Source organism: Sphaeramia orbicularis, chromosome 21 (genome assembly GCF_902148855.1).
Source record: "Sphaeramia orbicularis chromosome 21, fSphaOr1.1, whole genome shotgun sequence".
Lineage (NCBI taxonomy): Eukaryota > Metazoa > Chordata > Actinopteri > Kurtiformes > Apogonidae > Sphaeramia > Sphaeramia orbicularis.
In genome coordinates, this window is record NC_043977.1 from 27,506,737 (window position 1) to 27,523,683 (window position 16,947).

Below are 16,947 nucleotides of genomic sequence, written 5' to 3' on the forward strand. Positions count from 1 at the left end.
AACAAACACTTCAGATGTTTGCAGAAGTCAGTAAAGTAAGAAGACTGAAGACAATAGGGTTGGTTTCTTCCAAATCCACATGTGTGCACATATGAACACACATAACTAAAGTTCAGTTATGTGAATAAACCCCATTCATGCTCCCCACTGGAAAAAAAATCTAAATCCTAACAAGTGTATTTTCTCATTTCTAGTCAAAATATCTCATCACACTTAAAATAAGACATAATCACCTAAAGAGTAACTTTTCAGTGTGATATAAATAACTTATTTTTAGATAATAGATCTTGAAAAGAAGGTCATTTTTATTTGTTCCATTGGCAGATTTTTTTTTTTTTTTTGCTTAATTCTATTGTCTGAAAATAAGTTCTTTATATCAGACTGAAAAGTTTTTTTTAAATTTTTTTATTTGAGAGGTAGGTTGTTGTTGTTTTAATAACCACAAGTGTAAGAGACAACATAACTACCTGTCAGCATTAGCTCTAGAAAGCATAGACATTAGTTTGCCTCTTGTTACTTCCTCTGTATAGATTTGTATTGAGCCAAAATGCTTCTCCAGTAAAAGTCCTTTCATGGTGAACCTGTGAAGGAATCATCTAAACATCTGAAGTCTCCACATCAGTCTGTTTGACCATATCTCAATATTTTTAAATTCTCTAATCTTAAAAACCTGAAATATTGACTCCTTTTTGCCTTTTTGATTGAAGCTTAAATAATTCTAAAGCTAAATGAGTGCTAGAAGTGATGACATGAACCTTCTGCTGTGAGCATCAAACAAAAGCCCCGTCCTGAGTATGAGGACACAGCTAAACACCTTTTATCAAATGTCAAATAACCTTCAAAGTGCTTCAAACTAAAACACAATAGAATATTTAAACTAATGAAATCATGTTGAGTCGGACCTTGTCTGTATGTAAATCAGTGTCTGTGTAAATTATTCAACATAAACATCTAATAAATGTAGGATTGAGCCTTGAACATTCATTCATTCATTGACATAATCAGGGTTTGTGCACATGAAACATGCTATTTGATGCTTTAATTATCTATACTTATCTGTTTTCTTGCACTGAAAAGTTATTCTTGAGGTGATAATGTCTTTTTTTAAGTGTGATGAGAAATTTTGACTAGAAATGAGAAAAATACACTTGGTAAGATTTAGATTTTTGCAGTACCTCAGTGGAACAGGTAGTCATAGACAGCCAAACATCAAACATAACATGAGTGTCAACCTGTTCAAAAGTCACACACAGCTGTGACATATATGATCTTTACTGGAAAATGTAGCTAAGACATCTAGGTGTGATAGCCAACATGACAGTTCAGAGGTGTTATATAACCTGGTAAAAAGGCAGTAGCTATGAAAAACCAACCGACCAAGACCATCATGGAAAAAAGAAAGTGACAGTATACCGCTTCCAGACTGAAACACCACTATTACCAAATTACGTCAATGCAAATATCAATCCTGTATTTATAGTTCTGTGTGATAGTGGAAAATATGAGGTGAAAACATGTAATGATTAAAAGTTTTCCAATGTCACTGTATTCACCTGAAATTATTATGAATAGCTAGCAACTGAATATCAATATAATTTTTTGTTATTGATTTTTATAAATGAAACATTCCCAGCCTGATGAATATGCTCGTTTGTGCGAGGAACTCCTTTCTTTCTTTCTTTTCTTTTTTTTTTTTTTTTTTTTTTTGTTACAGTAACTAACTGGGTGCTTCTATGAAACTGGGTACATTTTGGTATCTGGCACTTTGCCAGCTTTTTTAGACCCAATAATAAAAGAGAAATTTATTTCCCCCCAGTATGTACTAATGTTGACCTCAGATAAATGCAAAAAAAAAATTATACTCTTGCTCTGAGCCATCCCAAAATTAATTAATTTTTAATATAATATTGGGGCCAAAACTAGGACCAAAATTGGGACATGAAAAGCTATCTAGGTGTCAGTGCATTTGATCTGGAAAACAAGGCTTGAAATGGTCTTATATAGCACTATAAATAAAGACACTGTTAAATTTGAGGATCCTAGTGGTTTTTCTAATCCAGACGTGGGGTTTTCATGAATCTTCAGTCTCATTCCAGGTTTTGTGTGTAACCCACCGTGTCCACTCGGGTTACATGCGGAACCTGCCCAGTTAAACACATTGTGAGTGATTTTGCAACAGCTGTCATTTTTATGAAACACTCTGCCTTGCATAAATAGGTCAATTCCCAAAATGTACCTGTGAGAGAATAAAAAGATATTCAAAAAAATAGTAGCGTGTAATTTTCATGTCCTTTTTACCGTGTTACATGTGGATTTATGTATAAAAATGATATTAAAAAATACAAAATGTAAATGTGTTTTATCTGAAAAATAATTTCTCTTTTATCTCAGTAAGTATTTATTTTCAAAATCGACCCACAGTGCTTCCAAACTTGCTTCATAACATTAGTCTACATCTGGTTTGAATTTTTAGCCCCTCTGTCCTGTTTTTAGGGACCAGTTTCATAGAGGCACCCAACTCCAATTTCTCGGCTAAGATTTGCCTCGGTTGCCTCCATCCATAACCTTTCTATGTGGTGGGCTGAGGTTCTGTTTTCTGAGTCGTTCAGTCATTTTCTTCTGCTTCTCTACAGTGCCATCAGTGTGCAACCATTAGCGTAGACATTGCATTCCTCAACATCAGTAAATGAGCTGCTCTTGTTGTGACAGCCTCCAATGCAAACAGCATCAACATATGAGCATCAGCGTGATTAGTGTTTTGCTTTATTCTGTTATTTACCTGTGTGCATTATAACTGCAAGAGTCGAAACGAGGACAAAATGCAGAATTCTAACCCATAAAGAACCCAAACAACCACTGGTGACCAAAATCATCTACCAATATAAAATGTTTAATAACTTCTGATCCATTAAACCTATCAAAACATGTAAATAACTGGTGTAAAATGCAGGTTGTCATCTTTTCATGGTCATCAGATATAACCCATTTGGACATTCAGAGGCTCCGTAGTGAACGTGGAAGCACTGTCATCTTCTACAACATTGATTCACCAGTAAAACCCATGGAGTTGGATCAATGACAGTGGATGCAGACACTTGGTTTGTGTTCAGTTCATGCTATATTTTGTAGAAAAAGTCACATTTTCTTGATTTTTCACTGCTTCTGATATTGTGAAAATTAACTTTAATTGGAGCTTTTATGAACATCTACATGATCAGTGAATTAAATATGGGAAAATACCTGATTTTTATCGAAAAGAAACAAAATACAGAGGATAATATTATGATAAATGGTGATAAATCACTTAAGAAAGGTTAAATAGAGAGAAAAAGAAATATTTGGGAACTGCCACAAAAGTAACACTGGGTCTTTATGGGTTAAAATGCATACTGTCCATGTGCACCTTCCTTGTCTGAAATAAAAGGCTAAAATAAATATAGATAGTCTAAAACCGCCTTTTTCTAAACTTCCATATCAAGAAATGATGTGCAACAACAGAATCACATCCATGTTATGTCTGATAGAATCTGGACAAAATCTTAAAAAACACAACAAAACAAAAAAGCCAAAAAACTAAACAAAACTGGAATTTCCCCTTGTGGGATTAATAATGGCATGTCTTATCTCTTATCTTAACAGTGGTTGGTAATTACAACTGTCTATCACATGCGTAACCCTCCTATCTTTCTGAAAACATCAGCGTTTATCCAAAATCCGGGTGGTAGAGTCTCTGATGCCTGAAAACACAAGCAAGGAGTAGAAGTAAGTCTCATGTCCGCTAACAATATGATGAAATGACAGTCATTATGGAATTTATGCCCAATGACACTAAAAAACGATCAAGCACTGCAGCTTTAATAAATAAGGTGGTTAAATTCAACCTTTTTTCTTCAGGTCTGTTATAAACGTATATCCATAACTAGAAGCACTCGGAGAGCGCAGACTTCCGCCAAGGCAGATCAGTGGCCCCCCCACCCCTGATCACCACCAAAATTTAATCATTTGTTCCTTGTGCCAGTATCAACATTTTCTGAAATTTTCATCCAAATCTGTCCATAACTTTTTGAGTTATCTGGCACACGGACAGACAGACAGACGCACGCCGACAAAAACATAACCTCCCTGGCAGAGGTAAAAACTATGAATATTGACTGAAATTAAACCTTTTATCCTGATAATTTTTTTTATTTATATGATGTGTTGTGCAGCCCCTGTGGTCGAGCTGTTATGAAACTTTTTGTGTAACACAACAAACTACCTGCTGAGGCAACACAACCCTGTGTGACCACCGCTGACCAGGCTGTCTGCATCTCTCAGCGATGACAGCATCTTTAGCCCACAGTTTTCCCTAAGCGAGTGTGTGTGTGTGTGTGACTGTGTATGTCATTTGTATAACAGTATTTCATGACACACTTCTGCACTCACCGCTCTACTAACCTCCAGCCCATTGCCTCTCCCCTCACTCAGTCTTTCTCTCTCTGTCTTGGCCCCCCTCCTCTGTCCTCAATTCTGTTCAGGCAATAATAGAATGACATTTATCATAATCTTTCTTGCTTGCCGTAGCTCCCCCTCCTGCTGTCTTGTCCCGGTTTTACCGCCCGCCGGTTTGTCCATCATCACCTTCTCTTCTGCCTCCCCTGTTCTCTCTGCCCCCCAGGGATGGAAGGAATTAATTACAGTTATTCTACATACTGTAATGAAGTTGATTTTTTTTGTCTAATTATACTGTTTGAGTATTTTTTTCCAAAAAGCTCCATCCGTGCATCATTTGACTTTTTACTTTTCAGGCATTGTGGTAGTTTGAGGTGCAGATCCCTTTAGCTTTTATCAGGAGGATTAACTCTAAAGATGATTAACGCAAATCTGCTTGATTAGCATTGCCTCTGTTTAATGAAATCCAGGCAATCACAAATTGTACTGTCATGCTTTAAGTCCTGAAAGGAAAAGTCTGTAAATATTCCTGGACCAAGGGTGTTATAACTGTATCACAACAACCTGTCCCCAAATGCTCCACTTTGACTGCCCATGATTATTTAATATTGAAAAAATGCAATTGTTGGATCTGGATGTAAACACTGACTTGGCTCTCGATATTTATAGTGGAAAAGGAAGGTTGTTTTCATCCAGTGACAGTTTTAAAGGAGTGATATTTTGCTTTTTTAAATGGAATTATGCATTTTAAAACATTTCACTGTGGTCTACATAAACTGTAAATGCTATGCTTTGGTCTGAATTCTTCATTAATTCAACTCCACAGGTCCATCTTCAACCCTATTTGTGAGTAATGACACCAGAAAGGTCGTTTTGAGCTCTGGCCCTTTAAATGCAAATGAGCCACCTCAGGTTGTTGATTGTGCGCTCTGTCCCATTCAGCTACTTGTGTTCATTAATACAACCAACTGAACATTTTAGGTAATCAGCCTGAAGTTTGGACATATTTTCAGTATGGACTACAACTGCTGCTGCTGACAAACAATTATATAGTACTCGAAGAAATGTTCATCAGAAGTCTTGACCTTATATGTGCAAATGTTGTGATGTAACTAGTTATAAAACATAACAAATTAAGAAGGAATTAAAACAGGTTGTAGAAATCCACAAAATTTTTGCCAGAATGAATACAAAGATAACTTTGCAGCACTTGGAGGGTTCAAATTCAAACTTTATGAACTATTAGGGTCCAAATACACAAATAAATGTACCAAAGACTAATAAAAATGGGTTTAGCACTTTAAATTTCAAGGAATATAAATGTGATCTTAAACCCACAAAACCCACATTAGATTCAACAAATCAGAGAAGGCAAATAAACCTATCTTTGTGATGCTTCATTTATTCAAAGAAGTTAAATTTTCCCACATATTAATCCCATATCATTAGTTTACAAAAGGAGTCAAATGAGTTGCAATTTGTTTTTTGTGTATTGATCTTAAGAGGAAGATACAGAAGTATTAACAACAATAGGATCATAAATGCTGACATGATTTATATACGTAAAAGGAGGATGGCACGGTGCCTTTCTGTGTGAAGTTTAATGTTCTCTCCATATCTGTGGGGGTTCTGCCTGAGTACTCTGGTCAATCTAAATCCACTGTAGTTATGAACATGAGTGCGAATGGTTGTCAGTCTATATGTCAGCACTGCTATGAATTGGCGACACATTCAGGATGTACCAGGGTGTACCTTCACCCACTGGGATAGACTGTGACCACCTAGAGGATTAATCCGTTTGGAAAATGAATGAATTTTACGGCTAAAATTTACTTAGGGGGTCAAATGAGTGGCCATTTTTGTCAAAAAAAAAAAAAAAAAAAGCTGTAAGAAATGCATAGAACTGTGTTGAAATAATGCTAATACATTTGTGCATAGACTACTGGTATTATTTGACAGTGGAAGCTATATTTTCAGAAATATTGGATTTTGAATCGCACGTGTATGTGAAAACTTTTGCTGGTGGACGGATGTGACATTACCCATGATGATCTGGTCAGCACCAGTACTTTATTAGTAATAAATTTATATACTTACTATTGCTAATTCTCCTCTTATTCATAAATGTTAGTATTGTGGATCTAAACAATAATTCTAAAACAATAATAGCTTAATAAAAACACAAAATGTGTCAGTGGACGGATGTGACATGGTTGTTCCAGATCCCATCATACTGATGCTCGGCAGCCATGACACCGTTTACACTAATGATCCCTGTGCAAAAACTAGGATCAGAATTATTTATTGTATAGTTTATCATCATACTAAAGCGTAAATAACAATAGAGAATTGTTATTTCTTTATAAAAATGCTTATTATTAGAAAACTGTTGATTTAAAAAGTGACGTGTGACATTCTTAATGTATGTATTGGCATAACATAAGCCGGATGGATCAGCACCATACTCCATATTGAACCTGTAAAAATAAAACATGTGATATGTAGTAGGGCTGCTCGATTATAGAAAAAATAATAATCACGATTATTTTAGCAATAATTGAAATCACGATTATTAAAAACGATTATTTGTTAACCTTAAAGTTGTTGTTTTTTTCCAAAACAATGTAAAATATACTCTTTAAGCATAAATAAAACTTTTAAACACTAAAACAAAGTATGTTTACTTTTGTACGAAACAAAAAAAATCTTTGAATGCAAATAAGTATACTGTAAATTCAAGTATGTTTTCTTTTGTAAACAAATAGTGCACTGTAATTAAACTGCTATAGACTTGCCATAGAACTGTAGCAATAATAAAAAAAAAACTCAAGTGCAAATTATTAATTCAAGTATGTTCAGTGTAGCAGCAGCTCGTGTAAAATGTTGTCTTGAAGGCAATACCTAGCGTTTGTCCAGTGTATTCACCATTTGTCTGAAGCCCGAGTTGTCAGTGTTGTTAATGGAGCACATACCTTTAACCAGGTAATGTTAATTGGAGTCTGTTATCTTTTGGTGTCTCTCCGATGTTGATGAGTAGGGAGTTGCAGCGTAAAGAGATTCGGAGACTGAAGATTGCATTGCGGACGAAGTTGTAGACGGAGTTGTTTTTTTGCGTTTCGGTTTTTCATCAGATTATCATAAAGGTCGCGGTGGTTAAACTTTAGATGGTTAAAAAGGTTTGTTGTGTTACCGGTCGGTGCGGACACAACTACGAAACATTTTTGCATGTGATGTTTTTGCTCTCCGTCTTCTTCATCAAACCCAAAGTGATTCCATACAATTGAATTTGACTTGCCTTTTTTGTTTACCCAGCACTTCTGCTGTGATTCTCCTGCCATTTTTCAAGACCGCTAGGTACAACTGTCCTTGTGGGGTGGACCTGCCGGCTAGCTGGCAGCAGTAGCTTAGAGGGGGGTGGGGCGGAGCAGCTCATGGTAGCTTGTGTGCGCATGAATTAAAACTCAAAATTAATAATCGTTTTTTCTCGATTACATAATTTTTGTAATCGTTGAGTGTAATAATCGAAATCGTAATTGAATTTCGATTAATTGCACAGCCTTAATATGTAGTATATAATCTTGTATGAAAAACTGGGGAGTCTGAAAGAATAGAATATTTGTTTTTCAGGTAAATTCAGTTCAAATATAACTTGGCCATTTGTGACATGAAAATATAGCATAAATTGTGATGAAATTGGACATTTTTGACCTGAAAACATAGTTCATATGACCATCAACATGTTGCAACAGAACTGAAATCCTGTAAATTTGCATAACTTACATTTACCAACACAAAGTTCCTTTGTGAATTCACTTATATTGATTTCTTATGCACAAAGACATAAATGAGACCTCTAAGCAAATTTTAGCCGATATATAAAAGGAGGATGGCACGGTGCCTTTCTGTGTGGAGTTTAATGTTCTCCATATCTGTGGGGGTTCTACCTGAGTACTCTGGTCAATCTAAATCCACTGTAGTTATGAACATGAGTGCGAATGGTTGTCAGTCTATATGCTATGAATTGGTGACACATTCAGGATGTACCAGGGTGTACCTTCACCCATTGGGATAGACTGTGACCACCTAGAGGATTAATCTGTTTGGAAAATGAATGAATTTTAATTAAATCAACTTTTGTCTTGAGTCAAAATTGGATCATATAGCACTGCTTTTTGGACACTACTGGACTCATATCTATAATATTTAGTAATAAACCTGATTGGGCATTATCTGTGGGTTCCTTGCTGTTCATTTTTACACATCGCTATTTGATATTTTGTGTTTCAAAAGAGCACCAGATAATGATTGTGAAAAATTTGTGCAATATTTCCTTGTCTGTGGTGTTTATGTGGGTTTAGGTTCGGCTTAGGTGTGCCTTCTCTGCCCGCTAAGGCTTCTCATGAGCATCCTTTCAGGCTACATTTTGCCTCTGGATCATCATGTTCTGTTCTGTATTTAAAGCACAAGGAATCTCTGTGTATTAAATATCATCATCGGACTTCTTGTACCCATAAAGCCTTGTGTTTGGGCTGTGTCCTTTTGATTAGCTGGTTCAAATTACTTCTCTGTCATTAGCTCCGGCATCATTTAAATCTACAGTTGCAGACATGGGTATTATGTGCTACTGGCACTGATCTCTCACTCCTGCAATGTGGGCTGCACTCTGTGTTAAAATAAAATGCTGCAAACACGCTCAACAACAGCATTTTAAAATTGTTCTATTAAAAAGTAATTAGCCTACATGTTTGCAGTCAGGCGTTAAAAGTGTAGGAGGTATGAATGACAGCAGGAGTGTGATTTTCAGGTTCAGGATCGTGAGTGTTTTAAGTGTATTTGACAGTTTGTGGATACACATGAATGCTATCTCAGTGTTTCAGCCTGGGGGGGCTTTTTTTGTAGATGCAAATTACTGTTAGATAAAACTATTAAATTTTTGCCCTTGTTCCAAAACAGACAATATTTCTAAATGGTTTACATGGCTAATGAAATTGAATATTCCTGTTTACATGTGGCTGTGCATATCCGATTAACATAAAGGAATGGTTAGAGCTGTGAGGTCATTTTTCTCTTCTGAAGCAATGTAGGATTTATTTAAAGTTTTCCACCAGTGTCAGACTTCGACTATGCAAACACAGCCTCTCTCTTTCATTTCTTACACCACCCTCTTGGAAAGGTCAGCATTGCAATATCTGCACACATACAAAAAGTTGCTCCTATCGAAGTTTTTCATAATCTTCAAGTAGATATGGTTCTTTCTCCGTCTCACTAGAAATGCAGGGCTTTCTTTTGGGCATGCGTCTATACTTCAGCTTTGCAAAACTGTTGGCAGGTTGCTTAGTAAATACACAGAGCTGAACATGAACAGGCAAAAGGCTGTGTTGCAAACTGTTCTTAAAACCCCAACTGAGACACATACTTTGAATGTGCTTGTGCATGTCCAAAGAATGACCCTAAAACCTGAATAATGTTACCTTGCATTTTCCATGTCTCAATCAAAACATAGTCAAAGCCATATTCTGAATCAACATGGAATATTAGTGCTTATGTAAGCATTAGTGTGAGTTTACTAGAAGGTCACTTTAACCCTTAATAGGGCACTCATAGAAATACTTTCAACCTTAGTGTGTTACTGGAGGACATAAGAAGACTTCATTACTTTTGTGAAATTGTTACAATTTTTTTAATTGTCATGTAGAAAATCAAGGTCAGTCAAGTTACCATATTGGTTCTTTGCCCATATGTTAAAAAAAAAAAAAAAAAAAAAAAGAAAAATCCAAGACATTTATTTAAAAAATACAAAAAAAACACATGTAAGGTGAAAGGAACTTGTATTTTAGAACATTAGAACATCACTTTTAGAATATTAAAACAACATGGCTCAGGAGGTAAAGCGGGTCGTCCAATGACCGAAGGGTTGGTGGTTCAAATCCCACTCTAGTTATGTGTCGTTGTGTCCTTGGGCAAGACACTTCACCCACCTTGCCTCCAGTGCCACTCACACTTGTGTATGAATGTGTATGAATGTTCGGTGGTGGTCGGAGGGGCCGTTTGGCGCAAATTGGCAACCACGCTTCCATCAGTCTGCCTCAGGGCAGCTGTGACTACAAATGTAGTTTACCACCACCAGAGTGAGAATGTGAGAGTGAATGAATAATGGATCAATATCGTAAAGCGCTTTGGGTGCCTTGAAAAGTAGAAATGTAATCCATTATTATTATTATTATTATTATTATCATCATTATTATTATTATTATTATGTGCTGATCCAGACACCTGTCCACATCCACATTATCCCTTTGAACATCATTAGTACCATTACTTCATAGTACCTAACAAAGCCGGTACACTCACTGTTCATGCAGAGGTGGACCTTACAGACCCTGTAGACCACACTGGACCTCAGATTGTTGCCTCACTGTAACTGGTGTTGACACTGTCTTGTAATGGGAATGAATGTGGAAATGACCAAAAATAGTCACTTGCCTGATAAAGGGTTGAGAGTCCATTCTGCCGTTGGGTCTCACAGTCCACTAATTCAAACAAATACTATTGTAAAAGAATAATTTGTCCACCAAAATTTACAAGATTTATCCTTGAAACTTTCCAAATTTGGTGAAAATCAATGTAGTTTTGCTTAGTTCTGCAGACAAACAAATGAACAAACAACCTGTTTTTGTTTTTACTTCAGGGATCTGAGTTGGTTTGATGCTCTTTGTCTTTTAGGAATGAATAAAAGGTTTTTGTGTTTTTGTTTCTCTTCAGGCCACAATCTAACCCTTGTTACTCTCATTTATCAGCCCAGCTGCTCCGTGTCTCTCTTTGTCTATCTCAAGGCCTTTTCCATTTTTTGCCCTTACCATCTCTAATAGTAAGGGTCATCATCCTCCCTCCATTCTGATGCCCACCTCCTTTAAGCCACTCTTCTTCTTCCTTTACTTGTTGTCACTTTTTTTTTTAAAGTTACGAAGGCATTTAATAAAGTCTTCAAATTCATATTCCCTCTCTTTATATTCATTACTCACAGTTTGTTTAATAAGTGCTCGTACATCAGACGGTGTTTACACAGTGCAGCTGAGCTTTATATCCGATGGCTCCTAATGTCTCAGATGTTTTGATATTCTGCCATTTAATGTTTTTACTGACTTTGTACATCATTTCTCTCAGTCTCCATCTGTCTCACTTGGCTCTCTTTCACTTTTTACTTTCAGCCTTCCTTCACAGGCATCTGATGTAAAAACTGGATAACCGTTATTTCACTTTGGTGTTCTATTCCACTGTAAAAACAGGATAGGTTACGCATTCCTCACTTGCATATAACTTTAATTGGTAATTATTAAGAACTTATTTGTGAAGACGGTTATTATTTTACAGACACCATCAAACTGCTTCATGTACTGTATGAATGGAGGGCAGCTGCTTTGGCGTTTGACCTTGTGCATATTTTCCCTGTGGTTTCACGTGACCATAAATCCCTGGGCTGTTTGTGGTGGTGCCCTGGTGAACCGCACACAGCACCTGGCACCATCATTATTATTACTCTGCTATTTAAATGAGATGCTTTTGCATTCAGATTTTCAGATAGGGCTAGTTAATTTTTTCTATCTGCCTGCATCAGGAAGAGTTCATACTAAAACCCTTTCATCAGTATTGACGGTGCTTATAGACCAGTGGTGTCAAACTCATTTTGGTTCAGGGGCCATATTTAGCCTAATTTGATCTCAAGCGGGCCAGACCAGTAAAATAATGACTTAATAACCTATAAATAATGACAAATCAAGGTTTTTCTTTGTTTTAGTATGAAAAAACCCAATTAAATTATGAAAATATTTACATTTTACAAAAAAGATGTGAATAACCTGAAAAAAAACAGAAATTTCATTGGAAAAATTAGTGCAATTTTAACAAAATTATACCTCGACTTATTATTTATACATGTACATTTACACACAATGTTACATAAACATTTGGTAACAGGCATAATATTGTTAAAATTTTGGAGTTTGGAACTAAAATTTGAACAATTACTACAATATTACATTTCTTACTATTAACACAACTACAGATCACAGTGGACCCATAAATGCACAAAACATTTAGTAACGGGCAGAATACTGTTAAAATTGCACATTTCAAGTTGTTCATCTTTGTTTTTATTTATGTATTTATTTGTGTTTTATTGTGAAAGAATAGTTTTGTAAATGTAAATATTTTCACAGTGTAATCTAATTTTTTTCACTTAATTTTTTTCCACAGAATTTTTCACAAAGAAAATTTGTAGTTGTCATTATTTATGGGTTATTTTGTTGTTATTTTTACTGGAGATCACTTTGGTCTGTATGTGGAACCTGAAGCAAACAGATTTGGACAAACTTGACTGTTCAGGTTCATTTTTGCACTTTTATTTCGCGGGCCAGAATGGAACCTTTGGCGGGCCAGATTTGGCCCCCGGGCCGCATGTTTGACACCTGTGTTATAGACGATTAAATTATTTCTTCTAATGGGTGTCAAACATACAGCCCACAGGCCAAAATACACCCACCAAAGGTTCCAGTCTGACCTGTGGGATGAATTTGCAAACCGCGAAAATTACAATCGAGATATTAATAGTTAAGGGTGTCAAACTCATTTTAGTTCAGGGGCCACATACAACCCAATTTGATCTAAAGTGGATCAGACAAGTAAAACAATAGCATAATAACTTAAAAACAATGACAACTCCAAATTCCAAGCTCCAAAATTTTAACAATATTATGCCTGTTATTTAATGTTTTGTGCCTTTGTAGATTCACTGTGATCTGTTATGCACATGTATAAACGATAAGTTAAGGCACAATAACCAGCAAATCTAATTTAATGCTTTTTAATGCCACTTTAAACAAATTTAATGCCCATGTCCAACTGCAGATGCAGTTTTATATACAGTTTTATGACAGTTTATCATCGACGGGCTTTAACCAAGTTCTGAATAGTTCCTCCTCCAATCACTTCTGCTGAAATTTGCATTTTCCCATTTTTCCAGTATTTGTTAATATTCCCTCCGCTCTTTCGTTACAGCATGAGTACGCACACAGCACATTGCATTCCGAGCATGCGGTGTTGTGACTTTGTGTAACGGTCATACATAATTACCAATTAAAGGGTTCCACCTATCAATCATCACACTATACTTCAGATCAAAATTATTAAAAGTTTATATAATCAGAATGAATCGTGAATAACAATGCTTTTTTTTCCATCAAGTGTATTTAATTTTTTAATGCCTCTGGACATTAGATGTAATGCTTTTTAAAGTCATTTAAGGCCTGAATTTTCACAAAATCTGTTTAATGACTTTTAATGCTTTTTAATAAACCCTGATATTGTTAAAAAATCACCAATTTTTATGAATACATTTCAGGTTGTTGATTTTAGTTTTTTCACTAAACCAAAGGGAAAATGTTTTTGTTGTTATTATTTATAAGTCATTATGCCATTATTTTACAGGTCTGGCCCAGAGATCCGATCCAATCCAATCCACTTTATTTATATGGCACATTTAAACAACATCGTTTTCAAAGTGCTGCACATAGAATCGTAAAAACAATAAAACAAATAAAAGAAAATACACTAAAAACAATGAATAAGTACATAAAACTATGACAATACTATAAATTAAACAATAAAAACCAAATAGTTAAAAGTAATAAAGCAAATAAAAGACACAAAGCTCATATTAGGCTACATGTGTCCCCTGACCTAAAATGACTTTGACACCCCTGATTATAGCATTGTTCTGGTGTACATACAATAGATTAAAAACATCAAATAGACAGTTTATTCATACTGTAAATACGTATGCTTCTACACTAAGTTGAAAAGCTCATGAGAAATATTAAAGGATATGCTGTGTGTTTTTTTCATGAATCCCACAGCAGCATACATTCACAACACATCCATGTAAAAATGACAGAAACAATAAGGATAGTGACAGAGAGTGATGACAGGATTTCGCAGGCGATGGATACCCTTGTGAGTTAAAGACGCTGACCACTGCTGGTTGAGTTCATCTGGTGATCTTTGTCCCAAGTTCTTTTTCTGTTGTCTCCATCACAGCCCAAAAAGCCCCAAAATAATTATTTTAACCCTTTATCATGCAAGTGACTATTTTTAGTAATTTCCTCAAACATCAAATATGGGGCCAGTGATTCAGAGAGATTTCATACATTTTTTTGGAAATAGTGAATATGAGGGTTTTTTGTCAGTTTGTGACCAAATAACAGTTGTTTTATTGCATGTGTTTACTTTTTATCAAGTGGTGCTCTGTCATTTACCTCCTCTTGATATGAAACATCAATGTCCAATAACACACTAAGGTTGACATTCTGAGTTTCAGAGTATTTCAGTGAGTGCCCTCTAAAGGGTTAAAAGACCCAAGATTTTTGTTTAACCCATAAAGACCCAGTGCAACTTTTATGGCAGCTCCTAAATGGATTTTCCTCTCTTATTAACCTTGGTTATCTGATTTATCATCATTTTTTCATATTATCCTATGTATTTTGCATTATTCAGTGTAAATAATGTATTTTCCCTTATATTTAATTAACTGATCATGTAGATGTTCATGAAAACTTAGAGTAGATTCAAAGGTTATTTTATAAAAACAGAGAAAATTGTAGAAGAGGTGACTTTATCAGCAAAATATATCATTAACTGAACATGAAAACAAAAATCAGTCATTTGTCAAACTCCATGGATTTTACTAGTGAATCAATGCTGTAGAAGATGACAGTGTTTCCACGTTCACTACGGAGTCCCTGAACGTCCAAATGAGTCATATCTGATGTCCATGAAAAGATGACAAACTGCATTTTACACCAATTAATTACATGTGTTGATAGGATTAGTGGATCAACAGGTATTTAACATTAGAGATGAGTAGATGCTTTTGGTCACTGGTGGATTTGTGGGTCTTTATGGGTTAAAATGTATGTCATTGCATAGAATGCACGCTTTTAAATGTAATTGAACAGATTGTGTTACTCTCAGTATTTTTTAACAACGTAATATTATGAATGAATTTGACATTTTCGCAACTCTACTCGCTGAAGTGGACTGAGGCTGAGAGTCACTCTGAATGAATATGAGCACTTGGTCAGAAGCAAGTAAGTATATGTGATGTTATTTCTGGCAAAAAGCATAAGCAATTTTTACTCGACCTTATATTTTCCACAGCTTCAACTAAAAGTGAAATTCACTAAGAAAAAAAGAGTAATGAAATACCTCAGCTAGTGAAAAAAAAAAAAAAAGCGGCTTAGTTTCTTCCTGTATTCCCCCAAGCTTTTTTCCTAGAAAGTGGAAGTTATAATGCACAATAATACTGCAGTCTCTGTTAACCTCTATGTATGTGAAATGACCCTTAAATGTCTAGTGCAGGAATGCAGTCATGTGCTGTTACTGTGCCTTCTCATCCCCTTGTGTCCTGTGTAGACTGAAAGGCTACATTACGTGTATAGCTTAAAATGATGCAGATAATGCTTTTTATATACAACTAAGGGGCTAATGAGATACACTTGATAGTATTTAAATTAGTAAGTAGTCCATTTGTAGATGAACTTTATTAGACTTTTTCATTTATTATTGGTTATTTTTAATAATACTTGATTGGAATGTCTTCCTTGTTTTTTTGTGGAACCCAGAAAAAATAGTTGGTGCAGTAATAAATAGACTGGATTCTAAATAAATAGGTGGTGCCAGGCACAACAAACCCCGCCCCTCGCAGGTATTGTATCTTATTTTGGCATCAGTCCAGCTGATGTTATCATGTCTATGCATGTGCTGATGTCAGCATAGTTGCCTCTATATATGTGCCAAGTTTGAGGTAAATTGAAACAAAATGGATGTTTTTATAGACATGTGAAATTTCGTCCATTATAAGTAAATGGGAGAAAAAAAAAAGATTTAAAAAATTAATGGAAATTTTTAACTTTGACCTACTTTTCCCAAAATGTAATCACATCTATTCTGGGTCACTGGCAATCCATAAACCCAATTTGGTATGAATTCTATTAACAGTTTTGCTGCTACAGACATTTTAAATTTCACCCATTCTAAGTAAATGGGGAAAAAAGATTTTAAAAATTCATAAAAAATTTAAACTTTGACCTATTTTTCCCAAAATGTAATGACACTTAGTCCAGGTCACTGGAAAACCACATTTGGTATGAATTCAACCAATAGTTTTTCTGCTAGAGTGTTAACAACGAAACAAAGAAACAAACCGCACCAAAAACAATACCCCTTGCCTCCCCTTTGGGGCGGGGGGGTAATAACAAGATGTAGCCATGACATCTCTATATGATTTGCTTGATTAAAAATTTAAATCACACTGAATGTCAATCAACATTTTCTTGATTGCTACATCTGATAAAGGTCGTCAAACACAGTTGTACATAGAATAAAATAACAGACAGAAGGCTGTGCCACACATCATATTTTACAGACATTTCGTTAAAATGATAGCTCTGAGGTGAGGATAAT

At 35.4% G+C, this 16,947-nt stretch overlaps 1 protein-coding gene and 1 long non-coding RNA gene across 2 annotated transcripts in view; one reads left to right on the top strand and one right to left on the bottom strand.

Annotated features, from left to right (window-relative positions):
- plcl1 (phospholipase C like 1) overlaps nt 1–16,947 on the top strand; it is a 156,639-nt gene that overhangs the window by 79,197 nt on the left and 60,495 nt on the right. The gene's annotated exons all lie outside the window — the stretch shown is intronic.
- Nucleotides 647–16,707, bottom strand: LOC115411965 (uncharacterized). Its single transcript, XR_003934292.1, has 3 exons — nt 16,689–16,707; nt 4,259–4,261; nt 647–1,046 (listed from the first exon to the last, which is right to left on the bottom strand). It is a non-coding gene; the product is annotated as an uncharacterized LOC115411965 (long non-coding RNA).